Genomic DNA, 14,021 nt, shown 5'->3' with positions numbered 1-14,021 from the left:
GAGGTGACACATAGCTATCCTGAGCTTCCTCATTCTGAGGGGAGAATAATGAAGGGCTTTCCCTGCGTTCTACAGCCCGAGGACAACCCTATGGCCACAGCACCTTTTCTAATCCCATTTTCTGTGTGCTGCATGTCATAATCTGTAAGGCACTGGTTCCAAGTGAAAACACTGAATCCAAACAGTGACTGGATCTTGTATTTATTTGCACTTTAAAACTACAGTGTGTGGGAAAACTTACTCCTTAAAAAAAAAGGGGCAGCAGCAAAACAGCATCAGGAGCATGTTGACATTAAAGTAGCATCACTGGACCCAGCACGCCTTCACATTTCAGTCCTCTGATTTATAGCAGCATGTCACCAGTGAGAGAAAAGCGTGTGTCTCTTTAAAACTTTTTGTTGAAATCTCCTCTCTTTGGATTATCTTTGTTTCTTGCAGTTTAGGGCCCCGTGTAACCATAAGCAGCTGTCCTAGAGTCTGGCTGACCCTAAGCACTCCACTGTCTAGAGAACCATGGAAGGCTACAGCCACAAGATTCTGAGTGGGAAGAAGGCAGGACAGTTTTCCTAGATGCAGGGACCTGGGAGGAAGCATGTCAAAAGCAGCAGGGTTATATCCCGCATGCTGTTTTGTACACGAAGATCAATGGTAGTAACCAAGAAGAACTTACGCACAGAGCATATTGAAATAGCCACTTACCAACTTTCCTCTGCCAACCTGGTGAGTAGAACAGTCACTAGATTAAATGATTCTCATTCTGTACGGAGAGAGTTGATGGTATAAATGGAAAGTCTTTGTGTATTATTTTGAAGGTATGAATAGTATTTGTAAACTTCCTGGGAGTGAGAGGCAAAGAAGACCAGATAGGAGCCAGAGTGAGGAGGTGATTCATTAGCCTGACAGTAGGGAGGGGAGGCGGGCAAAGCTGGGAAACTGGAAAACAGGCAGATTTCTGTGGCTAGCATTCATGTCTGCCTGTCTGCTGTGAGTGTTCTAGGCAGAACTTAAGAAAGAAACTATTGTAAAAAGCCTAATCTAGCTATTTTCTAAATGCTGATTAATCATTATAGCAGCAAATGTCTTGCTGATATAGAAATGGTATGATTACAGTTGAAAAAAAATCATTATTTAGACCTGTAGTCATTATAATTCTATGGGCATACCATTCACTATTTTACTCCTTCAAAATTTGGCTGAGATGTGTTAAAAATGTAGTATAACATTTTATTATAAAATTGCATTTTCTTTTTGCAAATATAAAGCAAAAATAACAGCTCATTTTGAGCTAGTTTAGCCTGCTAGAAATAGGTTGTGACTATTGATCAATAAGATTAACTATATTTTAATAAAATAGTTAAAATAGTTAAAAAATTACTGCAGAAGAGGTGTTTAAATGGATATTAATTTAGTTTTTAAAATTCTCTTTATTCCATTGATGTTCTTTTGTTTGCTTGTGGTCACTTCGGGTCTTTTCTTTGTTCACTTTCTAGGGCTACAAATTTATTCTATGTAATTATGTAACAATTCCAAAAGAAAACACTTAGTTCACTTTTGGTTTAATAGGATTTCTTGGCTGAAGATGAGAGAGTTAATTTAAAAATCCACAAATGCATACTAAACATTTTATAATAATTATGCCTATTGGAGCAGTAATAGGAGGCCTCCACTTTTTAAAAATATGAATTAAGGATGTGGAGAAAAAAATCTGCTGATCCAACCAGGGACATCTAATAACTTGGTCAAAAATGTTGTTTGATTGTTAGAATTCTGTAAATGCATTGTCTGGTTTTTGGAACTTAGCTATTATTTTTAGATCTGGCCTATCAACTCTGAGGAAGAATGATGAAGCCATCCTTAGCCAAAAGAAAACCTTTTTTTTTTTTTTAATCAGCATTTTTTTTCACTCAGATTATAACTCAGCTTTCATAACTAATAGAATTTACATTTACTGGTTCCCATTTGAATATCATTATTTTTACCCTCTTCTCTCTGGCAGTTATTTATAAGGAAAACAACAGAATTACAAAGAGGTCATGTCAGGTCATTTATTATTGTGTGTTTTTAATAGAATTTTGGCTCATTTAGTACATCCTCATTTCAGAAGAATTAATGATACCCTAATGGGTAAATAAGCAGGATCACTTGTGTGCTTTACTAAGCGAATTTCTGATTTTTAAAGTGATAATATTCTGGTGGGGTCTCTAGTCACTTCATCTCAGAATAATGTGAATACTGTAATTGGCATAATTTTATAATTTCTGGTAAAAATGGATGCAGATTTTGGTTTCATTCCAACACCGTCACTAAGTAGCTGTATGATTTTGGACAATTCACTTAATATTATCAGACTTCTGATTTCTTATGTCTAAAGTGAGGACAGAGGAAGAGGCACTCCAACATCCTTTTTTTATTCCAAAGTTTTATGATATAGAAAGAATTTGCATGAACTTAACTGAGTACTGTGTAGAAGACCATAGTCACTGTGATAGTGTGATTGAATCAAATGGAACATTGGTTTTCTTTCCAGGCTCTCAGAAGTATTGTTGAAAAGAAAATTGAGATATCCTTAATGATTCTGGCCATTTCATTTGGTCTTGTTTCATATTATCTGATAGTTGACTAAAAGTTAAAAGACACACTGCACAGTAGCTTGGAGTGACTTAGAAAATAATATTACACTTTTATTAGTGAGGAATCTATTGGTTGCAAGTGACAGAACTCCAACTCAAATTACCTTAAGCAAAATAAGGGGAATATTTTGGAATCTGTAGTCATCCATCCAAGGATGGATCTACTTCAGGTACAGGTAGATTCAGGGTTTCAAGTAGTATCCTTAGAGCTTTGTTTCTCTATGCCTTTGCCCTATTTTCCTATTGGTCTCAACATGAGAGGAAAGGAAACCCCAAGAATTTATCTGTCCTTTTGAATTTTGATTAAAAGGAAGAAAGACTCTCTCAATCCAATCAAATACTCTGACTGGCTTTCATTAGGTCACGAACTCATCCAATCACTGTGGTTACGATAAGGATGGAGTATTCTGCTTGGCCAGCTGTGAGTCATAGGATCATCATGTGGCCACAGACAGGTTCACCCCACCCAAATCACAAGAAATGGGCTTTCCAATGGAGAGCCCATAATGGATTCTATTATTAGAAGTGCGGTGGATGTGCAGAAAAGACACAACAAAGCCACAAATCTAACACAAGGTCTTAGATTGATTACTTCTTTGGCAGTTGAAAAAATTGTAGCCAAATGGATAAGTCGTCAACACATTTGGAAAACAACAACAAAGCAACCAGTAGCTGGATGGCTTCCACTCATTCTTTAAACGATTCAATCAGGCAGATGTCAAGACCCCTCCTGAACTAATTTAAAATTGATCTGCCCAAGGATTCAGGACTTTGCTTTATTCATGCATGTATTTCATTCTTTTAATAATTTATAGTAGTGAAGCTTTGTGTTTCTCCAAGGTATTCAAGATGGGCACCTTGATTTTCTTGCTTGTTAATACTTACGTGTTTCTAATATGACTGCTCCATTCCTATTTTATATGATAGAGAGTAGAATTTGAAATGATTTTAAGGATATTTTTCAAAATCAGAGGACAAGATGTCATCTTTTCAGGCTCCTCTCTAATGTTTTCTTGTGTGACAAAATGTGATTTATACTTTCCATTTGGTACCCATTCAGTATTGATTGAATTTTATTCTGAATCACAGGAATATCTTGAGTCATATATTGTGTAAAAGTCCAGGCAACATTTACTTTTGTCATTTATCAGAAAAACACAGAGACTGTGGGGCAAGTGTCACTCAATTATTATTAGTTACTAATAATTAGAACTAGAGATCTTTTAAGTGGCAAAACGTTTTATTTAACAGTCCATATAATTAGACTAAAAAATATTAGCTGGTGCTATCTCATTAGGTAATGATTATCAAGCCAACAGAGTGGAGAAGAAAGAATGTGTACTTTGGCAACACACAGCGCTGGTTCCAAACCCAGCTATTCCAATTACTGGTTCTGTGGCTCCAGGCATGTGATTTAATCTCCTTTGCCTCATCCTTATTTGCAAAATGGGGAGAGTCATAATTCTTATTCACAAGATTCATATCAATGTAAAAATGAGGAGTCTAGGTGCCAATTCCTAGCATAAAAATTTAACAAATATTATTTAGTTTTCCCTTCCTTACTGTTATTTCCTTCCTTTCTTTCCTCTCTTTCTCCTCCTTTTTTTTTAAAATCTAGCTTAACCATCATATATGCATTCTTTGTTACATATTTTAGGCAAAGAATAAGGATCCTTAATTGAAGTAATGATTGATTAAATACCAATTTACTTAAGAGGAAAAAACCCCATACCTGATAACAAATAATATGTAGATGTTTCATTATGACGAATTGGGAATGATTTGGTTTAAACCATATGCTCTTTTTTTTTTTTTTTGTCATGCTGGGCATGCAGGATCTTAGTTCCCCAACCAGGGATTGAACCTGTGCCCCCTGCAGTGGAAGTGCAGAGTCTTAACCACTGGACTGCCAGGGAAGTCCCTAAACCATATGCTCTTTTTTTTCTTTTTAAAAAAATTAATTAATTAATTAATTTTTGGCTGTCTTGGGTCTTCGTTGCTGTGCGCAGGCTTTCTCTAGTTGTGGCGAGCGGGGGCTACTCTTTGTTTTGGTGTGTGGGCTTCTCATTGCGGTGGCTTCTCTTGTGGAGCACGGGCTCTAGGCACGTGGGCTTCAGTAGTTGTGGTACTTGGGCTCAGTAGTTGTGACTCACGGGCTAGTGTGGCATAGGTGGCTTTGAGGTAACTAAGTTCAGCTAGATGTCGGTTTCAGTCATGCCCACTCTTCCCATTGAGGCTACAGATGTGGACAAGTTACTCTTTTGGATCCTTACTTTCCTTACAGGTTGAATGGGAACAAAACTATTCATTCTGGGGGGTTGTTTAAGGATAAATGAAAGAGAGGATTTCAGTGTCAGGCATATAATCGACACTCTATAATTCATAGGTTTTATTATTGCTGCTATGTATTGTTTTCAGAAGGAATTTTGACACCATCTTGGATCATTGAGAATATTTGTTGATGTTCAACTAAGGAAGGAAAAACAGAGAAGTCCCTGTTACCAAGAGTGATGTGAAACAAGATCTCACTCATTTCTGATAGCAGTGCAGATCGGAGCATCTCTTTTGGAAAAAGCCTTAGCCATTTGGTATCTATTGTAACACTACCATGGTGCAAGAATGCGCTATTTAAAAAGCGTGGGTTAGGAGAACTGAGTGGGCAGAAAGGGCTTGTGATGATTCAGTGGAAAAAAGGGAACCCAGTGGAATCAGGAAATGTTTTTCTGGTAAACACTGGAAAAAGCTGGAGAAAAGAGAAAAACAATTGCCATTTCCACTGAATTAAAATCTTTCTTCCCACTTTCGGCTTCTGTTTACAGCATGACCTAACTCTTTGCAGAAGGCAGCGACCATAGCAGATGGTGGTGTAACCACCTAGGGTATTAGCAGTTAGAAACTGGGAGAGACTAATTCTGTGGTCAAGATTTTTCAGCTCAAATCTGGGATTCAGGGTCTTGTGTGCCAAGCCAAAGAGTGAAAACACACCCTGATGAAAACCCTTCCATAGTCAGCACCATTCAAGAAGTTCCACTGAGGCCAGGACCAGTAAATAACACCAACCCCAAGGAGGCACATGAGGGGTGTGACTGCATTTTCCAGGCTGATGCCATCCTGTCTTCCAGCTTGTGCACAATTCACACATCTGTATGTGACATATGACAGCTAGCCTTTCCTGTTACTCCTGTTTCCTGTCATCACTTCTTGGGGTGAGAGCTTGTCCTTATTTTAAACATTCCCACGTTATTGGGCAAAGCTAATGCGAGGTATATACTTTCTACCGACATTCCACCAAAAGAGTTATCTGAGAGACTACAGGAAAACTTACCTAGAAAGAGGTATCACAGTAATAGATCCACAAGATATTTACACATTTTTGCTGCCATACTCCTAGGATCCCACTACCGTATCTGGAAAGTATCCAGAAAATACTTAAAGAAGTTCAAAGTTAAACATTTTGAGATAATATACATACCCCAAATGAGAAAAGGCTTAAGTAAATTAGTAGAATATTATGCTTCTAATAAAAATTATGCATGTGAAAAATACCAATATCATGTAACATCATGTGGGAAAGAGAAGGTACAATATTTGGTATACATGACAATTACAACAATATGAAGAATAAGCACTTATGAAAACAATGAAGAGCATATACAAAAATCTTAATACTTCTATTGGATAGTATGCTTATGGGATATTATTTTTATGTTAATTTAAAAATAAAGCAGAGACTTATTTATGCAGGATTTTTTCTTTTAAGATCAACTCTTTATTATGCCTGTATCTTCTGAGAAATGTAAAGAGGAAGAGAAGAATTCAGTATTTTATTGTGAACATAATACTCTTCAGCTCAACTTGCCAAAAGTGGAATTTATTTGAAAGTGAATTATAATTAAATAAGAAACCAGACATATCCCAATGGCTGTAAGATTAAAAATAGAGAGAAAAAAAAAACTTTAAGACATATGAAAGTTAAAGATCTCACCATCACACTGACTAGATGTTTTTATTTATGCCACAGTGTAAACACAAATTGTAGGTATTGGAAATGCATGATATGTCTCATCTAATGTTTTTTGGGGAATTTTGCATCTCCACCCTTGTCTGTGTTTCCAAAATATGAAGTCTACTTTGACATTACTTTACTGTGTTGGTCTTCTCCCCTCATTTATTAAAACAGAAAATGGTAGAGAAAATGTCAAAAGATTGTGTTTCTTAAGCAATATCCACCAGCTTTTAAGGAAAGTATATTTTCTAAGTCAAAAGTCACCAATAATCAAATGGAAAATCTGTTGGTTGATACTTGATGTCCCCAAACGTCATGGATGTGCAAGGGAATATTTTATCCTTCTGACCAGGTTTATCATACTCATTTTTCACTTAGAATATACACACATGAAAAGTTCTCCTTCTCTGATACCTTTCCAATTAAATAACTTTGAGGGCATTTTCCCCTTTTTTTCTTGTTTTTAAAGAGAGTGGACCAGGGAACTTTTCCTCTAATCCTGCTGAAGGCACGCTTCTGGGAAGGCTAAGTATTTAGGCACAAGACAAGAATCTGCCTAAATTAAGCCTTGCAAAGAATCATAATATCCCTCTACTTCTTTTACTCTACTTTTCTGTATATTGGCCTAGTTCCTAACAGATAAACTCTGGTATAGTTTATAAGGAACTTAGTATTGGAAATTTCCTTTAATTGGAAGCAATGAGCTGAAACCAAAAGACTGTTGAATTTAGAATTAGAATTAGAATCTGCTGTACAGCATAGAGCCTATAGTAATGATACTGTATTGTATGCTTAAATATTTGCGAAGAAGGTAGATCTTATGTTGTGTTCTTATCACACAAAATAATAATATTAATAAATCAAGAGGGTGGGAGGAAACTTTTGAGAGAGATGGGTATGTTTATGGCATAGATTGTGGTGATGGTTTTCAGGTGTATACTTAACTCCAAACTCATCAATTTGTATATGTCAAATATGTACAGGAAGGAAATAATAAAGATTACAGTGGAAATAAATGAAATAGAGACTAAAAAGACAGTAGAGAAGATCAGTGAAACTAAGAGCTGGTTCTCTGAAAAGATAAACAAAATTAACACGACTCACCAGGAAAAAAGAGAGAGGACTCAAATAAATAAAATCAGAAATGAGAGAGGAGGTGTTACACCTGATACCACAGAAATACAAAGGATCATAAGAGACTACCATGAACAATTATACACCAACAAATTGGACAACCTGGAAGAAATGGATAAGTTTCTAGAAACGTACAACCTATCAAGACTGAGTCATGAGGAAAAGAAAATCTGAGCAGACTGACTACTAGTTAGGAGATTGAATCAGTAATCAAAAATCTCCCAACAAACAAGTCCAGGAGCAGACAGCTTCATTAGTGAATTCTACCAAATTTTCAAAGAAGAATTAATACCAATCATTCTCAAGCTCTTCCAAAGTATAGACGAGAAGGGAGCTCTTCCAAACTCATTTTATGAGACCAACATTACCCTGATAACAAAAACCAGACAAAGACCCCACAAAAAAAGAAAATTACAGGCCAATATCACTGATGAACGTAGATGCAAAAGTCCTCAACAAAATGTTAGCAAACCAAATTCAGTAGTACATTGAAAGGATCATACACATTATCAGCTGGGATCCAGGACCACAAGAGTGGTTCAAGATCCACAGATCAGTCAATATGATACACCACATTAACAAAATGAGGATAAAATGCGTATGATTCTCTCAGTAGATGCAGAAAAAGCATTTAACAAACTTCAACATCTATTTATGATAAAAACTCTCAACATTGCATGTAGAAAGGGAACATACCTCAACATAATAAAGGCCATATATAACAAGCACACATCTAACATTATATTCAATGGTGAAAAGCTGAAGGTCTTCATCTAAGGTCAGGAACAAGACAAGCATATCCATTCCTGCCACATATGTTCAACATAGTATTGGAAGTCCTTGCTACAGCAATTAGGCAAGAAAAAGAAATAAAAGGCATCCAAATTAGAAAAGAAGAAGAAAAACTATCTCTACTTGCAGATGACATGGTATTATATATAGAAAACCCTAAAGACACCATCAAAAATCTGTTAGAAGTAATAACTGAATTCATTAAAGTTGCAGAATACAAAATCAACAAACAGAAAAAGCTATTGCATGTCTGTACGCTAATAACAACCCATCAGAAAGAGAAATTAAGAAACAATCCCATTTATAATTGCATCAAAAAAATTTTAATACCTAAAAATAAATTTAACCAAGGAGATGAAAGACCTATATATTGAAAACTATAAGACAATAATGAAAAAAATTAAAGAAGACACAAATAAATGGAAAGATAACCCCATGCTCATGGACTGGGAGAATCAATATTGTTAAAGTGTCCCTAATATCCAAAGCAATCTATGGATTCAATGTAATCCCTATCAGAATTCCCATGGCATTATGCCTTGTTTTTTGGTCTCACCACACAGCACATGGGATCTTAGTTCCCTGACCAGGGATCAAACCCATGCCCCCTGCAGTGGAAGCACACAGTCCAAACCATTGGACTGCCAGGGAATTCCTGAAATTCCCATGGCATTTTTCAAAGAAATAGAACAAATAATCCTAAAATTTATATGAAACCATGGAAGACCGTGAATAGTCAAAGCAAGCTTGAGAAAGAAGAACAAAGCTGGTGGCATCATGCTCCCTGATTTCAAACTGTCTTACAAAGCTGTAGTAATTAAAACAGTATGGCACTGGCATCAAAACAGACACATAGATCAACGGAACAGAATAGAGAACCCAGAAATAAACACACATATGGTCATATATGGTCATTTAATTTACAACAAAGGAGCCAAGAATATACAATGGGAAAACACAGTCTCTTCAACAAATGGTATTAGGAGAACTGGACAGCTACATGTGAAAGAGTGAAACTCAACCACTATTGTACACCATAAGCAAAAATTAACTCAAAATGAATTAAAGACCTGAATGTAAGACCTGAAATTCTAAAACTCCTAGAAGAAAAAAACATGTGGTAAGCTCCCTGACAGAGGTCTTGGTGATGATTTTTTTGAATCTGACACCAAAGCAAAAGCAACAAAAGCAAAAATAAGTGGGACTATATTAAATTAAAAAGCTTTTGTACAGCAAAGGAAACCACTGAAACAAAATGAAAGGGTAACCTACTGAATGGGAGAAATTACTTGCAAATCATATATCTGATAAGGGGCTAATATTCAAAATATATAAAGAACTCATACAGGTCAATAACAAAAAAACAATCCAATCAAAAAATGTACAGAGGATCTGAATAGACATTTTTCCAAAGAAGACATACAGATGGCCAAAAGATGCATGAAAAGATGCTCAACATCCTTAATCATCAGGAAACAGCAAATCAAAAATTACCTCACACTATTAGAATGACTATTATCAAAAGGACAAGAAATAACAAGTATTGGTAAGGATGTGGAGAAAAGGGAATACTTGTATCCTGTTGATGGGATTGTAAATTGGTGCAGGCACTATGGAAAACAGTATGAAGTTTCCTCAAAAATTAATAAATAGAGAGAGACTCGGAGGAGCTTCAAGATGGTGGAAGAGTAAGACGTGGAGATCACCTTCCTCTCCACAAATTCATCAGAAATATCACATGTGGAACAACTCCTACAGAACACCTACTGAACGCTGGCAGAAGACCCCAGACCTCCCAAAAGGCAAGAATCTCCCCACGTCCCTGGGTAGGGCAAAAGAAAAAAGAAAAAACAGAGACAAAAGAATCTGCACCAGTGGGAGGGAGCTGTGAAGGAGAAGGTCTCCACACACTAGGAAGCCCCTTCGCGGGCGGAGACTGCAGGTGGCAGAGGGGGGAAGCTTTGGAGCCGCGGAGGAGAGCGCAGCAACAGGGTGCAGAGGGCAAAACCGAGAGATTCCTGCACAGAGGACCGGTGCTGACCGGCACTCACCAGCCCGAGAGGCTTGTCTGCTCACCCGCCAGGGCAGGCGGGGGCTGGGAGCTGAAGCTTGGGCTTCGGAGGTCGGATCCCAGGGAGAGGACTGGGGTTGGCGTGAACACAGACTGAAGGGGGATAGTGCACCACGGCTAGCCGGGAGGGAGTCCGGGAAAATGTCTGGAGCTGCCGAAGAGGCAAGAGACTTTTTCTTGCCTCTTTTGTTTCCTGGTGCGCGAGGAGAGGGGATTAAGAGCTCTGCTTAAAGGAGCTCCAGAGATGGGCGCGAGCCACGGCTATCAGCACGGACCCCAGAGATGGGCATGAAATGCTAAGGCTGCTGTTGCAGCCACCAAGAAGCCTGTGTGCAAGCACAGGTCACTATCCACACCTCCCCTCCCGGGAGCCCTTGCAGCCCGCTACTGCCAGGGTCCCGTGATGATCCAGGGACAACGTCCCCACGAGAACACACGGCACACCACAGGCTGGTGCAATGTCATGCTGGCGTCTGCCGCCGCAGGCTCGCCCCGCATCCATACCCTCCCTTCCCCCAGCCTGAGTGAGCCAGACCCCCTAATCAGCTGCTCCTTTAACCCCATCCTGTCTGAGCGGAACAGACGTCCTCAGGTGACCTACACGCAGAGGCGAGACCAAATCCAAAGCTTAACCCCAGGAGCCGTTCGAACAAAGAAGAGAAAGGAAAATCTCTCCCAGCAGCCTCAGGAGCAGCGGATTAAACCTCCACAATCAACTTGATGTACCCTGCATCTGAGGAGTACCTGAATAGACAACGAATCATCGCAAACTGAGGATGTGGACTTTGGGAGCAACGATATATATATATTTTTCCCTTTTTCTCTTTTTGTGAGTGTGTATGTGTATGCTTCTTTGTGTGATTTTGTCTGTAAACTTTGCTTTTACCATTTGTCCTAGGGTTCTGTCTGGCCGTTTTTTGTGTGTGTGTTTTTTTTTTAGTATAGTTTTTAGCACTTGTTATCATTGGTGGATTTGTTTTTCAGTTTGGTTGATCTCTTCTTTCTTTCCTTTTTTTTAAATACTTATTTTTTGTTTTAATAAATTTATTTTATTTTATTTTACTTTATTTTATTTTATCTTCTTTCTTTCTCTCTTTCTTTTTTTTCTCCCTTTTATTCTGAGCCGTGTGGATGACCATCGCAAACTGAGGATGTGGACTTTGGGAGCAACGATATATATATATTTTTCCCTTTTTCTCTTTTTGTGAGTGTGTATGTGTATGCTTCTTTGTGTGATTTTGTCTGTAAACTTTGCTTTTACCATTTGTCCTAGGGTTCTGTCTGGCCGTTTTTTGTGTGTGTGTTTTTTTTTTAGTATAGTTTTTAGCACTTGTTATCATTGGTGGATTTGTTTTTCAGTTTGGTTGATCTCTTCTTTCTTTCCTTTTTTTTAAATACTTATTTTTTGTTTTAATAAATTTATTTTATTTTATTTTACTTTATTTTATTTTATCTTCTTTCTTTCTCTCTTTCTTTTTTTTCTCCCTTTTATTCTGAGCCGTGTGGATGACAGGCTCTTGGTGTTCCAGCCAGGTGTCTGGGATGTGCCTCTGAGGTTGGAGAGCCATGTTCAGGATACTGGTCCCCAAGAGACCTCCCAGCTCCACATAATATCAAATGGCGAAAATTTCCCAGAGATGTCCATCTAAACGCCAAGACCCAGCTCCACTCAACGACCAGCAAGCTAGTGCTGGACACCCTATGCCAAACAACTAGAAGAAAAGAACACAACCCCATCAATTAGCCGAGAGGCTGCCTAAAATCATAATAAAGCTACAGACACCCCAAAACACATCACCAGACGTGGACCTGCCCACCAGAAAGATAAGATCCAGCCTTATCAACCAGAACACAGGCACTAACACAACCCACTGAACCAACATTAGCCACTGGGTACAGACACCAAAAATAATGGGAACTACTAACCTGCAGCCTGCAAAAAGGAGACCCCAAACACAGTAAGTTAAGCAAAATGAGAAGACAGGGAAACACACAGCAGATGAAGGAGCAAGGCAAAAACCTACCAGACTTAAAAACTGAAGAGGAAATAGGCAGTGTATCTGAAAAAGAATTCAGAATAATGGTAGTAAAGGTGATCCAAAATCTTGGAAATAGAATGGAGAATATGCAAGGGACGTTTTACAAGGACCTAGAAAAACTAAAGAGCAAACAAACAATGATGAACAACACAATAAATGAAATTAAAAATTCTCTAGAAGGAATCAGTAACAGAATAACTGAGGCAGAAGAACAGATAAGTGACCTGGAAGATAAAATAGTGGAAATAACCACTGCAGAGAAGAATAAAGAAAAAAGAATGAAAAGAATTGAGGACTGTCTCAGAGACCTCTTGGACAACATTAAATGCACCAACATTCGAATGATAGGGGTCCCAGAAGAAGAAGAGAAAAAGAAGGGGACTGAAAATATTTGAAGAGATTATAGTTGAAAACTTCCCTAAAATGGGAAAGGAAATAGTTAATCAAGTCCAGGAAGCACAGAGAGTCCCATACAGGATAAATCCAAGGAGAAACTTGCCAAGACACATATTAATCAAACTATAAAAAATTAAATACAGAGAAAAAATATTAAAAGCAGCATGGGAAAAAAAAACAAATAACATACAAGGGAATACCCACAAGGTTAACAGCTGATCTTTCCACAGAAACTCTGAAAGCCAGAAGGGAGTGACAGGACTTATTTAAAGTGATGAAGGAGAAAAATCTACAACCAAGATTACTCTACCCAGGAAGGATCTTATTCAGATTGGATGGAGAAATTAAAACCTTTACAGACAAGCAAAAGCTAAGAGAATTCAGCACCACCAAACCAGCTTTACAACAAATGCTAAAGGAACTTCTCTAGGCAGGAAACACAAGAGAAGGAAAAGACCTACAATAAGAAACCCAAAACAATTCAGAAAATGGTAATAGGAACATACATATTGATAATTACCTTAAATGTTAATGGATTAAATGCTCCAACCAAAAGACAAGACCCGTATATATGCTGTTTACAAGAGACCCACTTCAGACCTAGGGACACATACAGACGGCAAGTGAGAGGATGGAAAAAGATATTCCATGCAAATGGAAATCAAAAGAAATCTGGAGTAGCAATTTTCATATCAAACAAAATAGACTTTAAAACAAAGACTGTTAGGAGAGACAAAGAAGGACACTACATAATGATCAAGGGATCAATCCAAGAAGAAGATATAACAATTGTAAATATTTATGCACCCAACATAGGAGCACCTCAGTACATAAGGCAAATACTAACAGCCATAAAAGGGGAAATCAACAGTAACAGAATCATAGTAGGGGACTTTAACACCCCGCTTTCACCAATGGACAGATCATCCAAAATGAAAATAAATAGGAAACAC

The 14,021-nt window shown here is 37.8% G+C and overlaps 1 long non-coding RNA gene across 1 annotated transcript in view; it reads left to right on the top strand.

The window, feature by feature from the left end:
• Positions 1-291: 291 nt before the first annotated feature.
• Positions 292-14,021, top strand: part of LOC102992407 (uncharacterized) — a 117,768-nt gene continuing 104,038 nt past the window's right edge. Inside the window, exon 1 of the long non-coding RNA XR_448098.2 lies at positions 292-720. This is a non-coding gene — a long non-coding RNA (uncharacterized lncRNA). The remainder of the gene's footprint in view (positions 721-14,021) is intronic.

This window comes from Physeter macrocephalus, chromosome 7 (genome assembly GCF_002837175.3).
Source record: "Physeter macrocephalus isolate SW-GA chromosome 7, ASM283717v5, whole genome shotgun sequence".
Lineage (NCBI taxonomy): Eukaryota > Metazoa > Chordata > Mammalia > Artiodactyla > Physeteridae > Physeter > Physeter macrocephalus.
This window is presented reverse-complemented; position numbering and strand designations above follow the sequence as displayed.